The 24264-nt window shown below is 37.0% G+C and overlaps 1 protein-coding gene across 1 annotated transcript in view; it reads left to right on the top strand.

Moving 5' to 3' along the window:
* Nucleotides 1–24264, top strand: part of ADGRL3 (adhesion G protein-coupled receptor L3) — a 575448-nt gene that overhangs the window by 242040 nt on the left and 309144 nt on the right. The window lies entirely within an intron of this gene.

Below are 24264 nucleotides of genomic sequence, written 5' to 3'. Positions count from 1 at the left end.
TGCAGCAAGGCATACTATAGGCATTCCCATTTTTTTTTCCCCAAGGGGAGGGAAGATGCATTTCTTCTTTTGTTAGCAATGGGAATGCCTATAGTATGCCTTGCTGCAATTTATATGCATATATTCAAAAATAGAAATGGGCCTGTGGCCACTTTCCATAACACTAACCCAGCTTGTTGGGCAACTTTATATCTGGTAGCATTGCTATGAAGAATTAATGAATTCCTGCATACTTTCAGTCCCCATTTTCTTTTTTTTGTCCAAATCCCAGTCTTAACACAGTATAAATACATACCTTCTGTACACTGTAAAGCATATAAGAAGTGTAAACAGTCCAATTTAAACAGATGCATTTGATGAAACAGACTCTAACATATGATAATTCTGAAAGTTGTATCCAACTGTTTCTCTCTTCTCATAGACAGCCTTCTAACTCAAAAGCAGGAGGATGGACATATTTGCAAATTCTTGTTTTTTCAGAGGTTTCCAGAACTTTAAGAGTAGGAGTGTGTAAAAGATAGTGAAGTACACACAAAGATGTACTATATTAGGAAGATATCCTTGTGAAAAGTGCACAAAGTAGGGAAATGGTTACAAAATGTGTCTCTCAGAACAATATGTACTTTTTTTTGCTAAATCACAAGTTTATGATAAATTAGATAAAAAAAACTTAGAGTTAGAAAAAAGGAGAAACTGGGTGAAACTGAAAAGAGTCCCCATCCCCCATTTCAAGAGTTCCTAAGAACCTATAGCAAGAGCTGTCATTTGGGGGCTAGTGGGAAAATCTGCGTTATTATTGCTGCTATTGTGGTTGCAACAATCCTCCCCAAACAGCTTACAAGCAGTGTCAGCTTGTACAAACAATTATAGATCAGAATACAATAAATACTACTTAAAAGCAAATGAATGTTATGGCATCTTCCCACACAGCAGTTGGTATCAGTGGTCCTGTGAGAGGAAGAATCCAGCTGAGCTGCCTTCTGTGGTGCTTGTTGCCTGCCTTTCTCCCTCACTCTGATTCTCTAAGGTGACAGCACAGTGTTAAAAAATCAAGGGAAATGCTATTTAATTCATAGTAGGCATTAGGAGTTGGTGGCAATCCTCTTACAACTCTCCTAGTGGGAGATCCTTTTCAAGAGCAAAATCAGCAACCCATCAGTTTCATCCTCACAAATTGGATGTAGGCCAAATTCATAGATGTGATGTACAAAAGAGGAAAAAAGGCAGAACTATTGAATTCTTACTTTTGCTCAGTTATAAAAAAGATATGTGTTTCCCCTGACTGAGGGAGCAGTATTCCAGGTCAAGCCTATTGGAAACATGGTCAGAGATTACTACTGACTTTGAAAAGAGTTCACATCTCCTGGGAAGATCAATTTTATCCTAGGGAGCCAAAGAAGATTGCTGATAGTCTGGCTAAATCTTTATGTTTTATTTTTGAGAAAGCCCAGAACAAGTACCAGATGATTGAGGAGAGCAAATATCCCCACCTTCAAAGAGGGAGAAAAGGGTGCAGGGAACTATAGACCAGATGGTCTGATGCTGCTATCTGGGAAGATTCTAAAGTAGATCATAAATTTAGATTTCTGTACTGAGAAGGGAGTTGCATTCATTAACCAAATGGTTCCTTCTAACTCTGTAATTTTATTTTGTGATTCTATGTTGGTGAATACCTTAGTGTAAGGAATGCCTAAGATCAAATAAAAGACTCAGACTCTAAATTAAGTTTAAGCTCTGGCTTTTATTTAGAATAGAATGCACACCAGTAGAAAGCTGAGAGTGAGGGAAGCGCGCCAAAAGTTGAATTAAATAGTCTCGCGCCAAACAGCGCTCCACCCCCACACTCCCAGGGTGTGCCCCACGAGTTCCACGGAGTGACAGGCCATCAAGACTTGATAGGTGAAAGGTCATCCAGCCCCATTCGCCCCGGGCATCACCCTGTTTATCTTCCTGCGAGGTAATGGTCCATTACCGGGCGATTAGACCTCGATATTCCTCGAAAGCCCGGACGCGCCTTTCCGAACCTCGCCCTGATCCTTTCTTTATCAGGGGCGTCAATGGCCAATTACCGGGCGATGGGACCTTGTTTGTTCAGTAGATCTCCCAACCCCATTACCTTCTTTGTCGGGTTTATCGCCCACACCTCTCCAGCCATTGGCATGCATTTGCGGTTTGTCATGCGAGCCGTTACGATGTCGCAAACATCACAACGGTGATCATGACACTTAGCTTACTTCCATATGTGCCTGAAAGCTTATGTCTTGTTTATGTGATTTATTGCCATCTATTTATTTATTACATTTTTATCCCTTCCTTTCCCTAAATTGGTTAGGGCAGCATTTAGATTCCCCCACCTTCACAAGAATTGGTGCGAATACTGAGAAATAATATCCAAATATTTTGACATTTTAGAATCAGTTAAAAACCATAATCAAACCACCCTTTGAGTCAATCAAAACATTACTATGTCTAAATGTCAAGTAAAAGAAAAGAAAACATTACAAGGATGTATGCTGAAAAATCCCAAGCCTGCAGATTGGAATTGTTTTTCCAACTTCTGGAGAGAAAGCCTTTAGCATGCTACTCAAAAGTCAAATGTTCTTTTCCCAAAAATGTAGTGCATCCCTCATACACACCTATCCTACTCATCAGTTATAGTTGTCATCAGAAATCCTGTTCAGCAGTTAATTACAAAGGAGCTCTTTTTCAATGACAGTATTAAAGCTTGGGGCTATTTCTGATTATTTTTTGGATGAGCAGCTAAAGTAGGTTTAATTGTTGTCAATCCTTATTCATGTATTACTACTACTACTACTACTGTTATTATTGTTGTTGTTGTTGTTGTTGTTGTCCCTTTGAGGCAGTGTTGACTCCTGATCACTATCTGGACTAGTCTCTGCAGTTTTCTTAGCAACTTTTTTGGAATTGGTTTGCCCTTACCTTCTTCCTGTGGCTGAGAGAGAATGACTGGCCCAAGGTCACCCAACTGGCTTCATGCCTAAAGCGGGACTAAGATATTTATTGCTTTTCATTCAGATTACACACATACACACATACACACACGGAGAGAGAGAGAGAGAGAGAGAGAGCCTGCTCTGTAAGAGCATTTGAGGACCAAAATTTAGGATTGTTTGTTTGTTGATTTGTTTTTGTTCCCTGTGTTACAAGGAATCAGTGGTATTCCATTTGTGTCAACTACATATTTAAATGATTTCTAGTGTTTATATTTGCACCAATTAAACAACAAAAAAGACAAATGGCATACATAAAATGAGTTAATGCAAAAAAGGAAGAAAGAAATAAAAGGAAAAGAAATTTAAGTATAATGTAACTCCAGATAAATTAATCACATTTCTTCAAAATCCTTTTGCTTCTCCTTTATTGAAGAAAACCAAATTTGTGTTGACAAGTAACACATATCAGCACATTAGTTCTTCCAGTATTCTATAATGTTTCTTTGGGTTATCCTCCAGGCATGGAAGATTTTTATTTATTTGTTTGTTTGTTTCATAACCAACATTTCTATGCCACTCCATTTCAACCAGCTCTGAGCGGTGTACAACAGCAAAATTAAAAACAGCAAAAAATAAACCACAATTATTGCAATAATGGTGCATCCACCAGGGGCAAATCCACCCAACTTGATGTTTATATATTTCAAATCCTGGGGATATATCCAAGTAGAATATATGCATCCATAACCAGTAGTGCTTAAGCCAAAATCAAGTTAAGAATCCCGTGGATGTAAACCCAGAATCTAGCAAATACTATGGCAAGGACAAGATATATGAGTTAATGTTCCAGCTTTTAAATCTTATCTCCCACAGCAAGGCAACTGGACCCAGCTTTTAATAAAACTGTCCAAGGTGTCCAGGATACAAGTGTTGTCCCAGCTGAAGCCAGTCCTGCATCTGAGCGCTATTCCCTGCAGAGGTCTGTGGAGCAGGATCTCTTCCAGCTCCTAATGAATTTATTGTCATCACACCTGCTATCAAATCTTCCATCACAAGGGGGCTATGTGGGTCATTTTCCCCCTCCCCCATCCAATACGTTCCAAGATGCTTCTAGTTATAAACACACAACGCAGCTTTTCTTTATTGCTTGAATTCAGAACCAAAGTTAACAGCAGCTGTAGTTTACTACTTACATTAAAACAATACCCATACAGTTCTACCGCTAGATCTACGCAGATACATAAACATTAGAATTACTTTACACAATGGCTGGTAATGCAGCCACACAGAAAGGCATTTAGTACAGCAAATTATTTGGCTTGTGCGACAAAGTTTCAATATTTTATTAGCATCAGGGTATTTTTATTCTGTTACTTAGATGGAGTTCAGAGATATTTGCACAGTGCTGCCAGGCCAAAAGAACTCTTAAGCTCCTCCTGAAATCTCATTGGAAGATTGCAAACTTTCCACGTTCTGTGTTTCTGCTTACATGAACTTCAGGCTACTTTTCTTTACCTTCTAATTAGACTTTTCTTTGTTCTATATAATTGACCTTGATAACAGGAAAACAATATTGAGCAATAGTATCCTTTCCAACTGTGAGTAACATTTTCTCCTCCTCCCCACCTTCATGGTTTTTCATCTCAAGTGGGCTTGGTGAAGATTCACTTGGCAGAAATAGTTTTTCTTTTTTAACTTTTTTCTCGTGTTGTCTTATACAGTACTATTATGACTAATAATTATATATTATGTGCATGTAGGGATTGTTCAAATATCTGCAGCAATAACTTTTGACTAAGACAGGTTGGGAATTTATATGGCCAAACCACAGGCACTCGTGAATTAGTTCATAACTGTTTTTCAACCTTTGCAGAGGATGTAACACAACTTTAGATCCCATTTTAGATTATAATACTTCTCCATCCAAATAATATTTTTGGATTCCTTATATTTTGCAGGATAATATATGTAAATGTAACCTAGTGGATATTGGCATTCTGTTGATGTTTCCCAACATGAATACTCTTTTCTTTCTTTCAAAGGTGCTCACAGGACCTTTGTGAGGCATGGTCCTGCCATTACGTTGCAAGTTCCACCCATTTTTTATATGTGTGTAATGTCATGTGGCACATACCAAAGTGGGGGGGGGGGAGCTCACACTGGGACAGCACAATACTGCTTTAGTCATTTGCCTCCTGATGCCCCCGCAAATCCTCCATGCTTTTTTCTGCATATAAACATATTTTGTTTAATTGTTTCCTTATATCTCATTAGTTATTCTCTTATAAAGATGCTGCAACTGTTTGAGACCATGATCCCATAAAATTGAGGGTTTAATTTGACGATAATTAACATGCATGTCTTCATTGATTTGAACAATAGCTTTATAGAATAATAGTAATTTCATTAAGCAAAACATTGAATTTTTTCTCATATCAATTGGGACTTGGTTTGATCACTGTCTTTGACATGTGATATAGTAAAAGCATTTATCAGAGACTACTATATGTTTGCCTCTCATGAAAGCAACCACAGGTTGAGTTTAATCCTTAGAGGACAAAATGGAAGGATGCATAAATTCTTCTCAGAAATACAGATCCTTGACCTTTGCTAAATATCACCTTAACAAGCTTTATCCTGCTGAAACTTGTATTATATACTGAAAATTGTATTGTATTATTCCAGGCAAAGATGGAAAAGTACAGATAAATCCTGATACCTACCACCTTTTAGACTTAAAATAAGCAACATAACTGTATCTTCCATTCATGATAAACATGGAAGAATATATACTTAACTGTAGATAAGCTTAGAATTGACTTAAAATACCATATTTCCAAATTCTCACCAATAGATGAGACTAATTTGTTTCTTTTTTTAAACTAAAAAGTGAGATTATCACAATTATCAAAGGATTGAGTTACTAATCTCACTTTATTATTTTGTCATCATGAAATTGCTAGATTTTTATGGGGTTTTCAGCATTCTGATAATATATTTTTAACTGATATGATTGTTTTAACTCAAAATAGGCAAAATTCAGCCCTTCTGCTGCTTCTTTTAGTAGCTGCTGATTTATTATGGATTTTCCCCAAAGTTGTATAGTCTGAAAGAATATGTTTTATTTAACTGCTGAACCATATGTGATTATGAGTGCTGCACTCCTCTTTTTGATAAAGTTGTATCATTTATTTATTTGACTTAAATGGCTGCCAAATCAGAAAGACACGGCAATTTACATTAGAAACTCAATTAAAAAATAACCAGAATGTTCATAAAAATGAAATGAGGCCCTGTTATTTATATCATGGTACCTGCCAAGGATGTCCTCTTTTACCTTTTTTTAAATTTGGCTTTAGAACCTCTTCCTTGCAGTAATAGGAATTCTGGAAATATTAGGGGACCACAGGATGCAGAGAAGATATTCTGCTATGTTTTAGAGATCAGCCAAAAACATCTATTCTTACTGTCACTTCACTAATATGTCAGTTAGTACCCTACCTGGTTAACCTATAAATTGTAGTAAGTCAGACTTTATACCACTGAGTTTCAGTAATAATTTGACATAAAGTGCGGTTCAAGGTGTGTATTTGACTTTTTTGCTTATGTCAGTATGTTAGGTCAGAAGCTTTCTGAACTAGTAAATTTGGTCTGGTAAAACTCTGATTTGGACACAAATGAAGAAAGGCATAGACAGATGCTGTGGTATTCCTTTGAATATATGTAGCAATTTAAACATGACCAAGATGAATGTTTATATTATATTAGCTTTAAAGCTAATACATATTTTAATATATTTCTATTCTTTATACTATTCCAGGCAAATTTATAGGGTATTAAACAGTGTTTTCTGGTGGGACACTTCTCAAGACTTTAATTGTATAAATGAAACTACCTGTTGGAAAACATGAATTTAAATTTCCTCATTTTCAGATTTATCACTTCACTTCACTTTAGCTCTTGTTATTTGTTAGAACAAGGAACTTCAAATTCAGCTGCTCCCTGGGTTCAGTTTGTAAGTTATTATTGTGACTTGCATACACTGAGTTCTTTGTTTCTTTTGGTATGAGTTTTCAATACTTAATGCTACAAGAGAGATAGAAAACTTAGGGTTGCAGATATAACTTTGATCCTTTTGCACACCAAAAGCTTTCATTATGAACAATCCCAGTTTTAAAATAATTGCTAATTCTGTTATTTAGGTAAATTACATTTCTGGTATTATTATTTTTGGCCAATTTAGTTCTGGTATAACTTTTTTTTAAAAAAAACCTTTGTAAAACATACCATTTGGTTTACCTAAGAGTAGTTCTTGGCAGTTTATTTAAGTTATGCACCTATTTCTTGGGCTGTTTCATTCTGATGCCATTCTGAAATTCCTCAGTTGTCGAGGCTTGAGAAGAATCAGTTGAGACTCCTAAGCAGGCAATACAATATGACAAGAAGTTAAACTTTTATCAGATTGATATGAACTATTAATATCACTTTTGGAATAATAAACTTGAATATTCTGTTTTTGTGAACCAGTAGTGAATGTGGTAGTTATATTTTCAGAGGGAGTGGAATCATCTGTCTTTATTTCACAGTGAGTCCTGACTTAGACTGGGATCAGAAAGGATTGGGATCAGAAAAAACATAATTATACAGCAAGAATGGATAACTTCCATTAGGAAGGATTAGGGACTATAACACAGCCTCCTCATCTGCTGGAAGGCTGAAGGAGGCTTTCTACTGATGTGATGTGATGTGATGTGATGAAAGAGCAGGAGCCATTTTTCAGGGCCTGTGGGGAGTTAATGTAATAATATAATTAGCACATCGAGTCATGCACTCATTCTAAATGAAACTAATTGCTCTTAGTGATAAATAGATATGTTGAATTGCCTGTGATTTTACCATTTGTAGTAAATGTTTCATGATTGAAAGGATTCAGCTGAGCAGTATAATATGACGATAGACTCTAATTGTTCCAAAATACAGAACTAAGATGTTGTCGGAGGTTTTTAAACCTCCCTTCAAAAATTATTATTTTTATCAGGAAAAATGAATTAGGGGAACATCAGTTTTAACCCTAATATTACCATCTTTAAGAAAAATAAGTATACATACAGTAGATACTCATACATCATATTTCAAGGCTGTCTTCTCCCGCTCCATGTGTTGGTGTGTGTTTTCCTGAACAATGCCAAAGAATTCCACCAGATTGTAATATGGCAGTTTGGAAATAATTCAGAAAACAGTTCCTGGACAATTCAGTTGCTCTGGGAAAGAACAGTAAGATTCTTACTGGGGCTGAGTAAAAGAAAAACACTGCAAACAAAGTGGTCATAATAAAAGATTTTCAGGACTCTATTGTGAATTTCATTCATTGAGTTTCAGGAGAACTCTTTTTGCTTTGTTAACTGAATGGAGGGCAGTACAGAAGAAATGTGCCTGATCAATGAAGTTTGGAAGAATAAATCATAATGCAGCTGTTTTCTTTTCTAGGTTGAATAGTGTACACATATTGATTGCTAAATGATTGTATTGTTCTTCAAGCATTGCACAGCAAGATTAAGCATTTTCTGTATTGTTATTATTTTAGGAAAACTGTGTTGCACAGAAGAGAAAATGCAAAAATGGACTGCTAAAACATAAGTCAAAAAACCCTGACATTATAAATGATTAGTGAGGATAATCATTCGATTCATGTACTGTAGATGACACTTTACAGAGAATCAGAGGATAAGTGACTGTCCCAAGCTGCTTATGTTCTAGAGATCAATATAAACTAAGAAATAGGGAAATGAAAGCTAATTATCAAAGGATATGCTGCTATTTCAGTTTAGCATATCAGTAGAGAGTTGTGCCAGAAGCATCATGGAAATTTTTCAACAAAAAACACCAAATGATTGATCAGAAAAATGTAGTCAACCCAAATATTGTCAAGAATAAAATGTAGCAAATCCTGTGGTTAAACCACAAGTTAGATTGCATTGATTGCATTCCCTTTTCAACTGCATTTAGTTTCGCTTGAAAGTTCCTATATTAAAAATAGTGAAGTGCAGGAAATGAATTAGAAATGTTACATAATAGTTAATAATTTATGCCATATACCTATGTGAGGGACTGTCTGAATGGATTATTTATTTCGTCCAAAACCACACCACTTCTGTTTCGAAGATGGATACAATTATTTTCCCCACAACATATTAGTAGACCCATTAAAAGAGCTCATTTGTTGCTTTTTGATATCTACAGAATATATATCCTGGCTGCAGATGATTATCGAGTTTGAAGTAATCTTTTGGCGAGCCTTAACTTTTTATTTGATAAAAATTAAGGAATATAAATATACCTGAATATCCAGGGAAAGACAATAAAAGGTAAAATCAAGCTTTTAGCTCTATAAAAATCTAGAGCAGGATTTCTCAACTAGGTTCTGTGGAACCCTAGGGTTCCATGAGAGGTCACTAGGAGAGTGCCCTGGGAGATCAGGATTTATTTAAAAAATTATTTCAAATTTATGCAACTTCACATTAAAGGGGTAAGTTTCATTGCATACACACTGTGAATGCCTGTACTACAGGCCTACCCATGAAACGCATATAATCATTTTGTAACATCTGGCCTCTATTTGAGCCTGAATGTTCAGGAGTTCCCCTTGGCCTGAAAAATATTTCAAGGGTTCCTCCAGGGTCAAAAGGTTGAGAAAGGCTGGTCTACAGCATTCTCTCATTGTGTGTGGTGGGGGCGGGGGCAGAGGAAGTCCTTGTCAGCCCTTTCTGGAAGGATACTTTAATAAGTTCCACTCAATCCAGTTAGGTCTTCTCTCTTCCATGTTAGAAATGGCTGGCTTTAAATGGCTTCTGACACAGCTGTTACTGAGCATCAGTGACTGGTATTTTTCCACATGGTACACTCTCTCTTTTGCTCTGTTGTTGCTTGCTGCCAAATTCTTCCTTCAGGGTCAAAAGGTTGGGAAAGGCTGGTCTAGGGAAAGGTAAGCAGTTGTTCCAAGTGGGTCCAGGACCACAAAGGCAAATGCATTTGCATTATTAACTCTTATCATTTAAGAAAGCAAATGGTAGAGCATTTAAATATGCCCTGGAAAATGAGCACAGGTAAGACAGGAAGGCAATAGGCTGGTATTCAGCTGGTATTCAGTCTCTCTCAGGATTTAAAATTTTGGGGTACTTTTCCTAAATCATGATGCTGTTCTACAGCCAAGATACACTGCTTAATAGTTTCTCAAACTTTGATGAAAGACCCCTCTTGAGTTTTGATGAAAGACTCCTATAACAACAGTTTTCCTTAAAATGGTGCAAATGAAAATTATCAATAAATACTAAAGGTGCCAGGCCAACTGGAAAGAATGTTAACTTCAACAACTAGTTAAGCATGGGCAAACAAACTCGGCCTTCATCTATCAGCAGTCCAGCTTACAAGCAAAAGACTGCCTTGGACAACAATGGGGTTTGGAAGAAGCCTTTAAGAAATTTTAATACTCTTTTCTCAAGCTTGATAACTAGCATTTGTTTCTCATTGGGCCACAAGTAATTTTAGAGCTGCTGGTACAAAAGCACCTCATTTTGTGTGAAAAATGCTGCACTCTTTTGGGCCAAAGGATTCACATAATCAGCCTGAACCCTTCACAAAGATGAAGAAGACACTGTCTCAACCATCACCAAGCACTACTACTACTATTCCTCCCCCACCCCCGCGCCTTTAGGTGTTATTTTTCTCATGTTACCTTGGCCGAATTAAATTGCCTATTTAACTTTTCTATTAAAAAAACAGCTTACCATGCATAGTTAGTAATTCAGACTTTAGCTTTTACAGATTGTGGGCCTTTTGTTATCTGTCATCTATATATTGTTTTGCTTATTGGTTACTGAATGAAAAAAAACTAATCAGGATAAGCAAGTATAATTCACAATTTAAAAGCTTGTTTGGTGGTGATAATAATATTCTCTTAGCATATCCTGACAAAATTATCCAAATATCCACCATTAATTGGACTGGAGCTGTCTCACTTCCCAGTGACTTCACAAATAAATAAAATAACCAAATAATTATCTTTTTTTAATGTAGAATTATTACAGCCAAAGGTCACCAACTTTAAAAAGCTTATAACAAATTCATAATAAATAATTGTTTTAGAATGTACAGGAAATTCACGTTGTCTTACAATTTAAAACATTTTTTAAAATCATATGTGGCATATGGTATTCTCTGGTATATGACACAAGAGAAATTGTCTAAGATGTATAAAGATACTTCTAATCACTGTTGGAAATGTAAAAAACATAAACATTTTATCATGCATGGTGGACTTGTGAAAAAGCGAAAAGACACTGGATACAAATACATATGGTGATGCAGAGAGTTCTAAAAATTAACTTTCAGATGAAACCAAAACTTTATTAGGACTTAGGGACAGTCAACTAGAAAAGGCTCATGGATGATTGGTTTTATATATGGTAACTGCAGCAAGGCTATTATATGCACAAAGATGGAAGACTATAGAGACAGTAATAATGGAGGAATGAATTGTGAAGATGGCTGAGTTTGCAGAAATGGCTAAATTGATTTGTTTGAATAAGTAGGGAACTACAGCTACTTTTATAAAAAACTGGAAACCCTTTATGGACTTTTGCTGAAAATTGATAAAAATGAGCTGCTGATTTTGGGATTTATTGATTAAAAAGGTTTGTCTATGGGAAGAAGGGAGCCATGAAGCAGAAAAGGGGAACCAATATGGGAGGGTGGAGATGGTAACTGCTATGGTTGTAACTGCTGCAAAGAAGATTGGAAGTTTCTTTTTTAGATATCTTTTTCTTTTTTGTTATCCACTTTTTCTTTTACCCTTTTCATAATTTCTTTCTTTTTCTACTTCTTTTATGTTTCTGTAGTTTATTAAATCTTTGTAAAATCTTACTTTAATAAAAATAGTTTTTTTAAAAAAAGAATGTACAAGCATATCTTTTTCTACTACATCTGTCTCTGAGAACTAATATATTTTTAGAGACAAAAGTAATGTACTATTTTATTTATTAAGAGAAGAATTAATAGAATCATTATGATTTAAATCATTAAAATTGAGTCTTTCTGATTGATTTAAATAACAATTTAAGGACATTAATAACATTGCATTAAAACATTTGTAAGGTCTTGTTCTGAAAAACAAACTTATTCAACCCCAGGAAATTGGGGATTCTGTGTGTGTGTGTGTGTGTGAAAGACACAAAGAGGAAAAGCTTCATAAATCTTGCTTTAGAATTTAGTACAATGTTCTGTTAATTATGATTGTTTAAAATCAATAACATATAGTAAACAGGGAGACTTTCATTGATCTTCATATAGATGTAGATCTGATTGGTAATATTGAAGGTTATACCATAAGAAAAATCTTCCATTTCTTTTCCTTCCCCCATGGCATGGCCCCATGGATTCTTTCCTACCTCTTTTCTCCTTTTCTCAGGATTTGGGGGAGATTGGCAGCCAAGCCACAGAAAGATAAATCTGTGCATTCCCCCATCCATTTCAAATGGTTCACTCTCTATTGAAGACAAGCATACATGTACATACATGTACTTAATCGTTTTTTAAGAGCCTTTCTGGAATGGTCAGACAGAGCTCTAGTGTTTCCTTCTCCCCACTGTACAGTTCATTTCTCACCTCTGCTATTGTCCAAGTAAAAATAAAGAAATTTGCATTGGTAGAAGTGTAAGTTATGATATGCAATTTTGCCTACTGCCTTTTCAAAAGTAAGCAAGTAACAGGTTGTTGGAGAAGTGCATTTGTTCCTTATCTTATCAAAGATACCAGCTCAGAATTCCTCTTCTTTTCCTTCCTTGAAATGTTGAAGGGAATTTCTACAGATTCATTATGTCCTCCTGTGTGTGTACACCACCCAATCCAAGCTTGAATTTTAAAAGAAATGTGAATAATTATTGGGTTTGGACATTCATTAACACTCATTTTTGTCTATTCTAATTTGAAATTTATATATTTCAAATTATAATTGAGACATAGTTTTATGTGATTAATTATATTACTAAATCATGGATCTCCAAATGTTGGTGATCAGCTTCAATTCTTATCCCGATAGAACTTTACAGATACTTTAGATTATAGACCTTGGTTTTTTCATCATATTCACCTTACTACTTTTAGAAATCCTTTACTTCATACCCCTTCTCTGACAGAAACAGAGGTGTCTCTTTTACTGTAAAAAAGCACCATGGAACAATTCCTACTTTCCCGTTGAGGCATCATATAAGATATTTTAATGTCTACAAGAAGAACTATAAATTTAATTCCATCCTGGTTTTTTAACCGTAAAATAATTCTCCCTAAAACTTGCTTGATTTTTATTAATGAAGATCTTCTTGATCTAGATTATTGATTTGCAACTACAGTATGAACTTAAGAAATACATACTGTCACATTTTGATCTACCCAGCTGTATTTTAAAGGGGATCTCTGAGGCTTTAATAGTGAGGAATAGAACCAGCTTTCATCCCCAAGGCTTCCTATTCCCATCCCACTTTCAGGCTCCCCAAAACATTCTAAAAGAATTATATTAAGACATGTGTTCACTCTGAGTGTCTTTAAAGAATGGAAATTAAATTTTCAGAAAGGCTTGGAAATCCTCCCTTTTGACAATCTTCCTACAAGTTAGTAGTCAGTAACAATTACCTTGCGCTGCTTTGCCACCTGCTTTTCTGGCCCTGAGGTAAAAAAACAAGGGACCAAGGGTCTTATTCTGAGTGCCACTTAGTTCCTATAGCTAGAATACTTTAAATGTTTCAAATTTTGTTCTGCTGAAGCATGAAACATTGAGCCGTTTTTACCTAAACAAACTGTGTCACAGAACATTGTAGGAGAGACTTGGGCTCCCATCGACTGAAGAAAACCAAGAGCTACCCTAAGAAAAAGGAGGCATGTTGGGGGGGGCAGTATTCCATATTAAGGGAACCAAGGCAGCTGTGAGCAGGCCTGATATGATGTCTCAGGAGATTGTTTTCTAGGTGTCTTTATACAGGTTGTGACAGAAAGGTTACCAAGACTATTGAAACCATTGCTGACTGTCCTCTCCTCTTGATCCGTGTGAAGTTGAATGAAGATGGTCATTAGAAACTTTGAAAGAACTCAGAAGACAGCAAGGCCTTGGGCAGGAAGGTGAAAGAACTGGGGGCACAGGTTGTTTTTCATCAAACCTTCCGGTTGAGGATCATGGTGCAAAAAAAAAAAAAAGAGCATCCTGGATGTGCTAAGCAATCAGCAATCAGGTGTTGCTGAGGAAGGCTTAAATTCTACAGCAATGGCCTATGTTATCTTCTTCACAAAAGTCTCCTGGGAAGATACAGAATACATCTACCATAACTGGGAAAGAAGTGTTTGACACACACCACACCAGTCTCATCAGGAGGATGTTACATTAGAACAAATGATGAGGGTAGCAAAGCTCAGAACTGAATATTCAGTCAAGGGTTGGGACAAAGGGAGAAGCAGGAGGTCAAGATGGGGACTCAGAGTTTCACAGTCTGCTTCCAGAGATTTCAGTGATGTCCCCAACTTCATTGCTGCATAGAGATTTGCCAAACAGCAGTGAGACCACAGGATTTGGCACTTGTGCATTATTGCAGGCTGAATACCTATATTGTGAAAGACTCAACTTGTGATTTCAACAAGTGAGCTGAGTATTTTGAAGAACAAACTTGTAGAAATACAATTCTTTTAAAAATAACCACATGAATATAGAGAATAAAAATGAATACAAAATTAGTATAATGAGTACAAAAACATAGAACAAGCATTAGATTATTTAGCTCTGCGCAGTTATATTTCATCATTCATTTATGTGGCCTTCAAATAAGATCTTAAGCCCTGAAATTTATATCATCTTACGAAGCATCTGAAATATGAGTGTGCTTCATGTTGGTTAAATAACATCTGCTTTCCAATTCTGGAAAGATGGGTACCAAGTATGTGTCTTTTATTGTATAATAGAATGTATAAACATTAAACTATACTTACCTAACAAAGAAAACTCAGTAAACAAGCAATAAAGGCACTTCTTGAATGAAGAACTAAAGAATAAAGATAACTTTTTTTTCTTCTTTAATAAGAAGACTGAAGCAGTAACCAAGCAACAGCAAAAGACCACCTGGCACTTTGGTTGGATTTTTATTTTGGAAAATTTTGTAGCTGAGGTCTAGGAGTAAGGGAAGAAGTAACACCAGGAGATTCAAAGGTAGCACATAGACAAAGCCCCCATTCATGCCAGATTGGGCACAGGCATTCCTGGTGAAAAAGGAGTTTGGTTGACCCATCTCCATGCAATTTAATGGGAGGTAGCTGGGTTTTTTAATTCTAATGTAAGAGTTAGTAAGCATTCTAGCAAGTTTGGGGATATTTCACCAGCCCAATAATATTTAGTATGGTGACTGATGCATATTTGGACTAGCAAGGGGACATGAAGCGCTTGGCACCCCAAGACAGCCTGGACCAAAATTGCACTGCAAGATGCTCTGTTTCAATCTTACTGTGTAAAAAATCTTCTGACAAGCAATACAAAGGCTCTGTTTGCTCTTGAAAATCTTGTGTAAAACATTTGACTGTCTTGTTTTGATCATTCCTATAAAGGGGTGTATTCACTTTGATGACTGCTGAAACTGTTGCCAGCAATTTGTCATATTTGATTCAATTTCCTGCTTTCAGGCTTTACAGCCACCTCAACTAAAGAGATTGTCAACTCCCTGGATTTCCCTCTTTTTTGAAAACAAGCCGAATGGCACAATTTATGTGGTCTGTGGTAATTGTGTGTACAATTATAATATATCTATTGGAAACTGAATATAAATAACTTCCTCCTAGCCATTGCAAGCTTTTTGAGGAGGTACCTGCCTTCTGGCTGGTCCTGCATTTGCTAGAGTGTTGTTGTTACCATTATTTTCCAGTTAGGAAGGAATATGATGTCCATTGACAAGAAGAGTTAAAAATATATGTAATCCAAAGAAAATTAGACACTTCAGAGGAGGTGCTCCTGGATGAATTTGGCAGTGGTCTTCAGTAGCATTGCCCTGACATAGTTTCAGTAAACTCAGAACTGACATTTAAATGCTTTCCCTAGAATGGATAGCTTCAGGGTCATCCCCAAGGGTGGGGCAAGGAGGGCAGAATGAAGCAGCAGCAGTGTGCTGCTGTGAGACATGCTCCATCCCTTTGATATGTGTGTCATGACATCACATACATGTACAAAAATGGTGGAACTGGACAGCTTGATACTGTTTTTGCCATTTTGATGAAAGCTGCAAGATCCGGCAGATGCCCCCATGTAGGTTAGAGAGAGAGAATTGCTTTGTTTCGCGAATGGACTACTTATTGCCTCCTTTTCTTCTTTGTCCTGAGATAATTTTAGGCAACGGGTCTGGATGTGCTAAACATGATTTGAAAGAAGTGTAAGCACACATGTCTAGGCTATTGATTAAAACAGACATATCTTTTTCCAGGCTTCCATGGGAGCTGGGAAAAGATGCCCCTGCATTAATGAATCCAATCATTGCATCAACGTGTCTTTAATGCAACTCTTAAAGCAGCAGCAGCATAGTTTCAGGCTCACGTGGAAGCCTGGAAAACAATGAGAAGGCTCTGAGAAATAGCAGAGTGGTGCTATTCTTGCGAAGAGGCTAAAGCATTTCTTCATCATTTTCGGTATGCTGCTGTCCTGGCAATGCTTACCTCAGAGCTTTTTCTCTTACTCTGTGTACTTGTCTGCATTTTTGTGGACTACCTTAGCTCAGTAATATTGTTCCTTTTCATGCTATACCCCATTCAGAAGAAAAAAACTGCTTGTTCTGCTGTACTGGTGTGGGTGTGCTTTGGGTGTGTAAACCTGGAACAATTTTTTTCTGCCAGAACAATGCTTGTTTTCCTGTTTTGAAGCTGTTCATTTTATTGTGGCTTCTGAGGACCTCAGCATGAGCCCAAATAATTCATAATTCAAAGGAATAAGGACTCCTTTTGAAGCAGGGCAGTGAATAGCTCTGTGCCAAGTGAGTCCAGGTAGTAAAGCTACAATGTAAGCCTTAACATTAGTACAAAATCATGCCAGCAAAATGCACATCATTATCATCAGGATCATAGCAGCAGTGTGTAGATGGAGGATATATAACTGTCATGGTAGTATCTCCTGTCCCCAAATAAGGTATTTTTCTTGGTTTTGACTTGTAGACATGGTTGGCATCTGGACTGCAAGGTAATTTTTTATTTCGTTTTAAATAACGTAAGACAAATAATAATGTAAAAAACTCACCTGTTTGTTGTTCCATTTTAACCTTCATTCATGTTACTTAAAAATACTTTAAATGTTTTCCAAACTGAACCAAACTCTCTAGCTGAAGGAGGATAAGTAGAAGCATGGAACGTAAGAGAGAAACTGTGTTTTCTTCTTAATTAAATTAGAGGGGAGATAAGGTAAGAACACATGAAAGAGAGCTTTCAGCATAGTGTAAACTGTATGTTTGGACTTCCATTCCTCTCCAGATTTTTGACTAGTACACTTACAACAGGTCAGAACACAGTGCCTCCTACTCGCAAATCTTTTCATGGGTTTTTCACCATCTCTTTCCTATCCCAGTTCTGGATTAACACTTCAAATAAAGGAGCTGTAGCCTACCATATTGGGATGCTCATTGGATAGCTGAAATCTCCAGCTTTGAAATAAAGAAAGAGCAAATATCTAGCCACCATAAAACCTGGGATACATGACAAAATGTTCAAAGTCTAATTTTACCTTTGTATGATGGGAAAGGTACCTATTCCAACAAGTTACCTTATTCTCCTCCAGAGTTGTGCTTCCAGATATGTTGGACTTCCATAATCCCTAACTGGTACTACCAATTCCATGGTTACGGGAGAGAAAATCCAAAAGATGTGGAAGACCTCATGGTCACTAGGCTGATTTTACCTGTGAAATCAGCCAGGACTGACAGTTTATTAGAGTGCCAATTGTCCAGAAATTTCCAAATTTATTTTAAGACCAATCTTTGATCTATTCTTCTCAAGCAGTGGTTATAATTCTGAACCAGCTCACTCAGAAGGGAAAAAAAGTATATTCTGAATCATTGGCAAGAATAGGGATGGAGTCATGAAATCTGTGCAAGTTCCGAAACCCTCTCACAACTCCCTGTCTCTCAAACGGGTTTATCTCATCCTGCTTGCAAGGAGCTCAGGTTAGAATTCAGAATTCTTGTATCATCCTCCTTCAAAATTCTTACCAACCACTGTACTATACCACCATTCTTCATAAAGGAATTAAGGATTTGGTATGAAGCAATTTGATTTTCATTCCTGACAGTTCATATAAGAACCATGCCCACCAGGAAGCAAATGCTTCATCAGTGGAATGAACTAACAATTGAATACATGTGATACTAATGCAAACTGGGTATAGATCAGTACTGATCTGATGCTGTAGAACTCTGTGTAGATGTATCATTTATTGGGGGAGAGAGGGAGAAAGGATACAGTAGTGGTAAGAAATTTGTAAGCACATATGATTACTATGGTTCATAGATCTGGTATAACCCAATATCAGATTTATCTCTTGCAAAAGTAGACAATCATCTTATATCATCAGACATCTATCTCATAAGTCTTATATTTTCTTTCCAATGTCAGAGTGAAGAACTGTTTTTTGGAATTAAGAGCTGTGATATTGAGGCATTCACATATACTTTTTAAGATGACTGTGACTCTGACCTTTGCATGCTTATTTATGCATTAATGCTGAAGCTATCACTTCCAGCTACCTTTAAGCAAATGTCTCAGATGATTTTTGTAGTACAAATTCTCTGCTATTTCTGGTCTATAACATTGATATGCAAGACCAGGTTCCTGACATAGATAAATGTGGAGTGCTTCTTTGAGTCAGGGACTGTGCTCATTAGGAAGTGCTTTAGCTGTCATGTGGTTCAATATAAGATGGATCAGCTAGCAGAATTTTATATTGTATAGTTCTCCAGCAAGTGAAGATTGGCTTGCCCAGCTGGAGGCAAGACATTTGTTATCTTAATACAAGGAAACCCATTCACATGACACTGTGCCGCTTATAATGGATCACCTACAAAAATACCAGATTGGGGGCATTTGGCCATGAATGCAACAAGTGAAGATAGAATTATTCTAAGACTGTAGTTCAAGAATCTTCTTTAACATAGTTCTGTAGGCATCCTGCTTGGCACCCACCTGGCTTTCTCTCTCAACTGACTTTAATAATTTTGTAGTTTTCACTTTAAAAAAAAAAAGGAAAGCTGGCATGCAGCAGAGGATCAACTCCAGTATCATCCTTCTTTCCAAGAGTGCCTCCTAGCTCCACATATGCATTCAAAACAAAGTGGGTGAGTATAATTCAGTGTTTTGTGAGGAAATGTGCCCACCTTTCCAGAAAAACAAAAAAAATATATAGATGCTAGCAGAGAATATGATGATCGTAAAGGTATGATTATGAAAAGCTTTGTGAGTGTGCTTGCCTTTTTGGTAAACGAATATCTTATTAGCAGCCATGCAACAGAAATGTTATGAGTGGACAAGTGGCCTTAGGAGCCACTTAGTGAGAACATCCACAGGATTGTTCTCACATTCCAAATGTTCTATGAGCCCCTAAAAGTTGCCCTTCCTATACTGTGCTGTGTTAGTAAAAATTTTCATAGGGAGAAAATGTTCCGCATCATTCACAATTGAATTACAGTGTTTCTAAGCAGATAAAACATTTCTTTGTGAACAGGTTCCAAATATTTTATTGGGGGGGGGTGCTGTCAGATAAAATTGCCATAAAGCTACTGTTCTGAAAGCCAGACTGTGGATTTGAAAGCTGGCTGATTCCTGAGAGTCCCTCTCTAGCTCTGTGTGAGGTTGCATTTCCCCATATGAAGCTGGCTTGCAACCTGAAGGTTCTCTTGGGCTCATGTCTTCTGCTCGAACAACAGAAAGAAGTCATGGCCAAGAGGGCTTTGTGCAAATATATGTTGTGGACCAGTTGTAGCCATTTCTGAAACAGGAGGCTTCTCCTTGTTTGGCATATGGAGTCATATTCTCAAGAAAAGGGTTAGTCTAGTTCAGATACAGTATCATGCATATACAGTATATGGAATAATTCCCCACTCCTGATCTCTGAAAGGCTTCATGGAAGTGATTGGAAGAATTTGCTGCTTCTTTCTATTAATTGCTACTTAACCATAATTTAGGTTATGGAAATAACATAAATGGTAACTATGGTTGATTGAAACAAACTACTTCATAAGCAACTATTTGGATTGTTTTGGTGAATCCACCGTTAATATTAACCAGGTTCAGATATGGTGCTATATTGTGCTTAGGCAAAAATGGAAACAAAAGCTTTCGCTGATGTGCCAAGGCAAGAGGAAGAAGCAAGAGAGATGAAGTTTTCTTTAGGTTTGGAACTGTAAATTATACTTGATTATATCCAAGCATATCCATTAGATTTATTAGAAAAGGCTTTGTTCTTTTGTACCACTTGGGTGTTTACACTGAAAAAGCATGCTTTGAACATGTAAACTGAGCCAACATGAAAGGTACAGATATTTATCTTATAATCCCAAAAGGCAGATTTTAAAAAGGATCACCCTATCAATATTGGTATCAAGCTGTTAGAATAATAAGGGCATATATTCATATTCTCCTTGTCATGCTTTACTTTCTGCCTCGCCTTTCATTTCAGTCAGGTTAAGAGCAGCTGGTACACAAAGCCGATAAAGTGACAACGGATGCCACTATAAGGGTTTCAGAAGAAGCAGGAATAGGTACTGCTGCTGACCCAATTGGACCCCAGGCCAAACAAGCCATCTCACCAACTGCAGCTGATGAGTAATTAAACCCTACGTAAATCCTGGGATTATCTGTTGAAAGCCTTGATTTCTTGGCATTAATTGCAAAGAAAACTCCTTTTGGGTGACTGATTTACTGTAAAGCAGCTGCAGATTAGGAAACAACAACGAAGATTATTTTGCAAAACCTTTCACCATTTAGAACAGACACTACAGATCAATTTGCAAAAAGCCTTTCCTCTCAGAAGCTTCAAACATTTCTATATGCAAAATATAAAAAGTATGTGAGAGTTTATATGCTGTCAATGCTTATATTTTTAGCCTGCTAAAGGAATGAAATTGATATAGAAAGATATGTTTCTACTAAAACTAAAATTCAGATGAGTTGTCTATTGAAAACAAATTAAGTGAAAATACAGAGAACCTTGGAATGCATTAGTGTCATAAGACTATTATGACTCATCCGATCTCTCAAGTACCACAAATAAGTAGCGGAAATAATCTAGCATGGCCAACTTCTGGTGGGGACATGGCGGACTGAGCAGCTGTGCCCACAGGTTTAGCGGGTGGAACTGACAACACGGCAATTTTTTTCAGGCTCAGGCAGGTTTGCCTGAAGCCCAGGAGTGTTCTCCAGATAAAGGAAAACACCTGGAATCACCCCAGCTGTCCTCTGGACAGCTGCTTGCAGCCAGAAGATAGCAAACAGCATTTCACGTTCGACTGGTAAGAGCTAGCTGGGAGGCTGGGACGTCACCATTTTCCAAGCCACGCTGTAGCCTTAAAGGGACACTAAGACCAGCCACCCCATATCTAAATCACCAAATTCATTTTTTTTTTCAAGTATGCGTACCCCAAGATAGACTTTCTACAGCAAGGAGAAGCTGACTCTCTTGGTGCTTACCATTATTTTTGGGATTACATTTCAAAAAATTATTTAAGTTTTAGAATTCATTTTCCTTCGAAACATAAAGGAGGATTGAGAGTAGACAATTGTCTTCCTGTTACTATTTTGGTATTAAATTTGAAGATATTAGCATTTTCCTACACATTGAATCAGCTGATTTAAACCTTCAGCTTCCTGTTTCTACATTCCATTGGGAAGTGTCTGCTTATCTCACTTTTACTTTGTGTAAACATACTTTGGAACTTTTCCATATCTTTGACTTTCGCTGCTTAAGCTCCTAGGGGGTACCATAATCTACTGCATGAGACATGGAGGATTTTAAACAGATCCTTTCTGACTTCATTAGCATTTTAAACAGATCTTTTCTGACTCCTATCAAGTTTTTATACAAGACATTTAAGACATTGTGGAAAATATGAGGTATAAAATGTGTCATCTGGTTGGGGGATGTAGTGGATGAAATTGAGGAATTCACTACTGATAGAAATGTTTCTTTTAAGAATAAGATTGGGATTTTTGTTGAGATGCTGGATGAAGATTGTATAGTGGAGTTGGAGAAATTTAATGGATAGAGAGATCTGCAAGCAATAAGTAAAACTGATTTTTTGGTGAAATGCCATGAAAAAGAAGGGGTCATTATGTGTGGGAGGTTTTCCGAAGAGAAGTTTGAATTTTTGAGTGGGACAGTTGGGTTGTTTGATTTTTTTCAAGAGAAGAGCTCTGTGCACATTGTGGGGATATGTAAATGCTTTGGTTTATTTTGAAGTGGGATAAGGGTTGAAGAATGTTCATCTGGTTTGCTTTTAGGGTTTGACTGATGTTATTTGTTTTTACAGATACGGATAAAGATTATTAGGGTATAAAAATGTTTATTTGGATGGTTTTAAGAATTTGATTTAGGTCATTGTTTCGAATTGGTAGAAGCAAGCTGGCAGGCCTAAGAGGAACAAGAAGCAACACACACCATTGTTTGTTGTAGTAGCCTGTTGCGATCAACAGCCCTGCTGCCGATGCAGCATGGCTGGCTGAATGGTTTCACAGCAGGAGCTCTGAGCTGAGCCGCTGCCCTAAGTGGAAAGAAAGAAGAGGCAACCAAGCTGGGATGCTGCAAAAGTTCTCAGAGGTTCCTTAGCAAACCCGCTGCCCCTACAGTATCATTGTTACATACACAATATATGATGATAGAAAGAAATGTCATGTGTAAACACGTGTTTGTGTATGTATGTGTGTCTAATAGTCTTAACAGGCCCACTTCACTAATAGTGAAGAAGACAGAGCTAGACTAGTAGGAGGGATACTTTCTTTCCTTTTAGTTTAGGGGAGTCTCTCTCTTGTCCTGGATCGATGCTACATGGCATATCAGGCAGTAAGGGTTCTCCAACTCTTTCGGTCTTGGGCGAGTGCTTCGGTATCCTTCCATGTGATATTCAGTGCCTTCAGGTCTTGTGTCAGTGTTCTGCGCCATGTTATTCGAGGGCATCCTCGCTGTCATTTAGTTTCGGGGGGGTCCAACTAATTTGGGGGAGTGGAGAAAATAAAAAGGCTAAGAGTTTGTTTCATTTTTTTCCCCTGAGAAAAGTATAGAAGATGAAATCTGCTTGGATAGGTTATCCAATACAGTTACAGTCATGGAGTCCTTGGTGCTCTCTGAGCCTTGTTGTTTTCTTGCAGGCGTTTCATTGCCGGACTAGGCAACATCTTCAGTGTGAAGAGGGAGTGGGCCTTGCTCTCAGTTTATATAGTGTGGCTTGCCCTGCTTGTGTTGGTGGGGGTGTTGTTCTCTCCTTGGGAGTTCCTTGATTGGGCGGTTGTTTGCCCAAGACTGTGCATGTGGCATTCTGAGCTCCATCAGATGTACTACCCATTTTGCACTACAGAAGATCAGAATATATAATATTATTTTTATTCCAGCTGTTTGGTTACTAGTACATCTTAAGTATAATTAAAGGTACTGGTGTAATTATTAAGGCCCTACCTATCTTGGTTCCATCTACAGCTCTGTTTTCAGGCATAAAGAAATGACTTGTATTTGGCTAGTTTTTTAGTGATTAGCTTTCATTCTTCCAAACTGATATTTTAATATATATAAACCTTAAAATAAATATTGTATTTTTAATTTTGTTTTAAATTAATTTAATTTTTTTGCCAACCAGTTTAGTAGAAAAACCAAATAACTGTTTTAAATAAATTCAATAGTGGAGATTTTCTGTTCTGGATGTACTTTTTTAATATTATATTGGTTCCTATTGTTTTTAATTGTACTTCATTAAGGTATCGGGCAGTTCTCTAAATTAGATAGATAGATAGATAGATAGATAGATAGATAGATAGATAGATAGATAGATAGATAGATAGATAGATAGATAGATAGATAGAACGAACAAGCACACTTAGGCAATTAAATTTGAGAAGGATTTTTTAACTTCTAGTCTTAACAGATGGCAGTATTACTGACCAGAAAACTACATGGGTGTGTGTCTGATGTCACCAGGAACCAAGCTTGACTTGACGAAGGCTTTACTTTTCTGAAGTGCTGTATTTATAATCTTTTTGAATATGTCACCACTGA

This window comes from Candoia aspera, chromosome 2 (assembly GCF_035149785.1).
Source record: "Candoia aspera isolate rCanAsp1 chromosome 2, rCanAsp1.hap2, whole genome shotgun sequence".
Lineage (NCBI taxonomy): Eukaryota > Metazoa > Chordata > Lepidosauria > Squamata > Boidae > Candoia > Candoia aspera.
The sequence above is the reverse complement of the archived record's forward strand: the minus strand, read 5'-3'. Positions and strand labels throughout refer to the sequence as shown.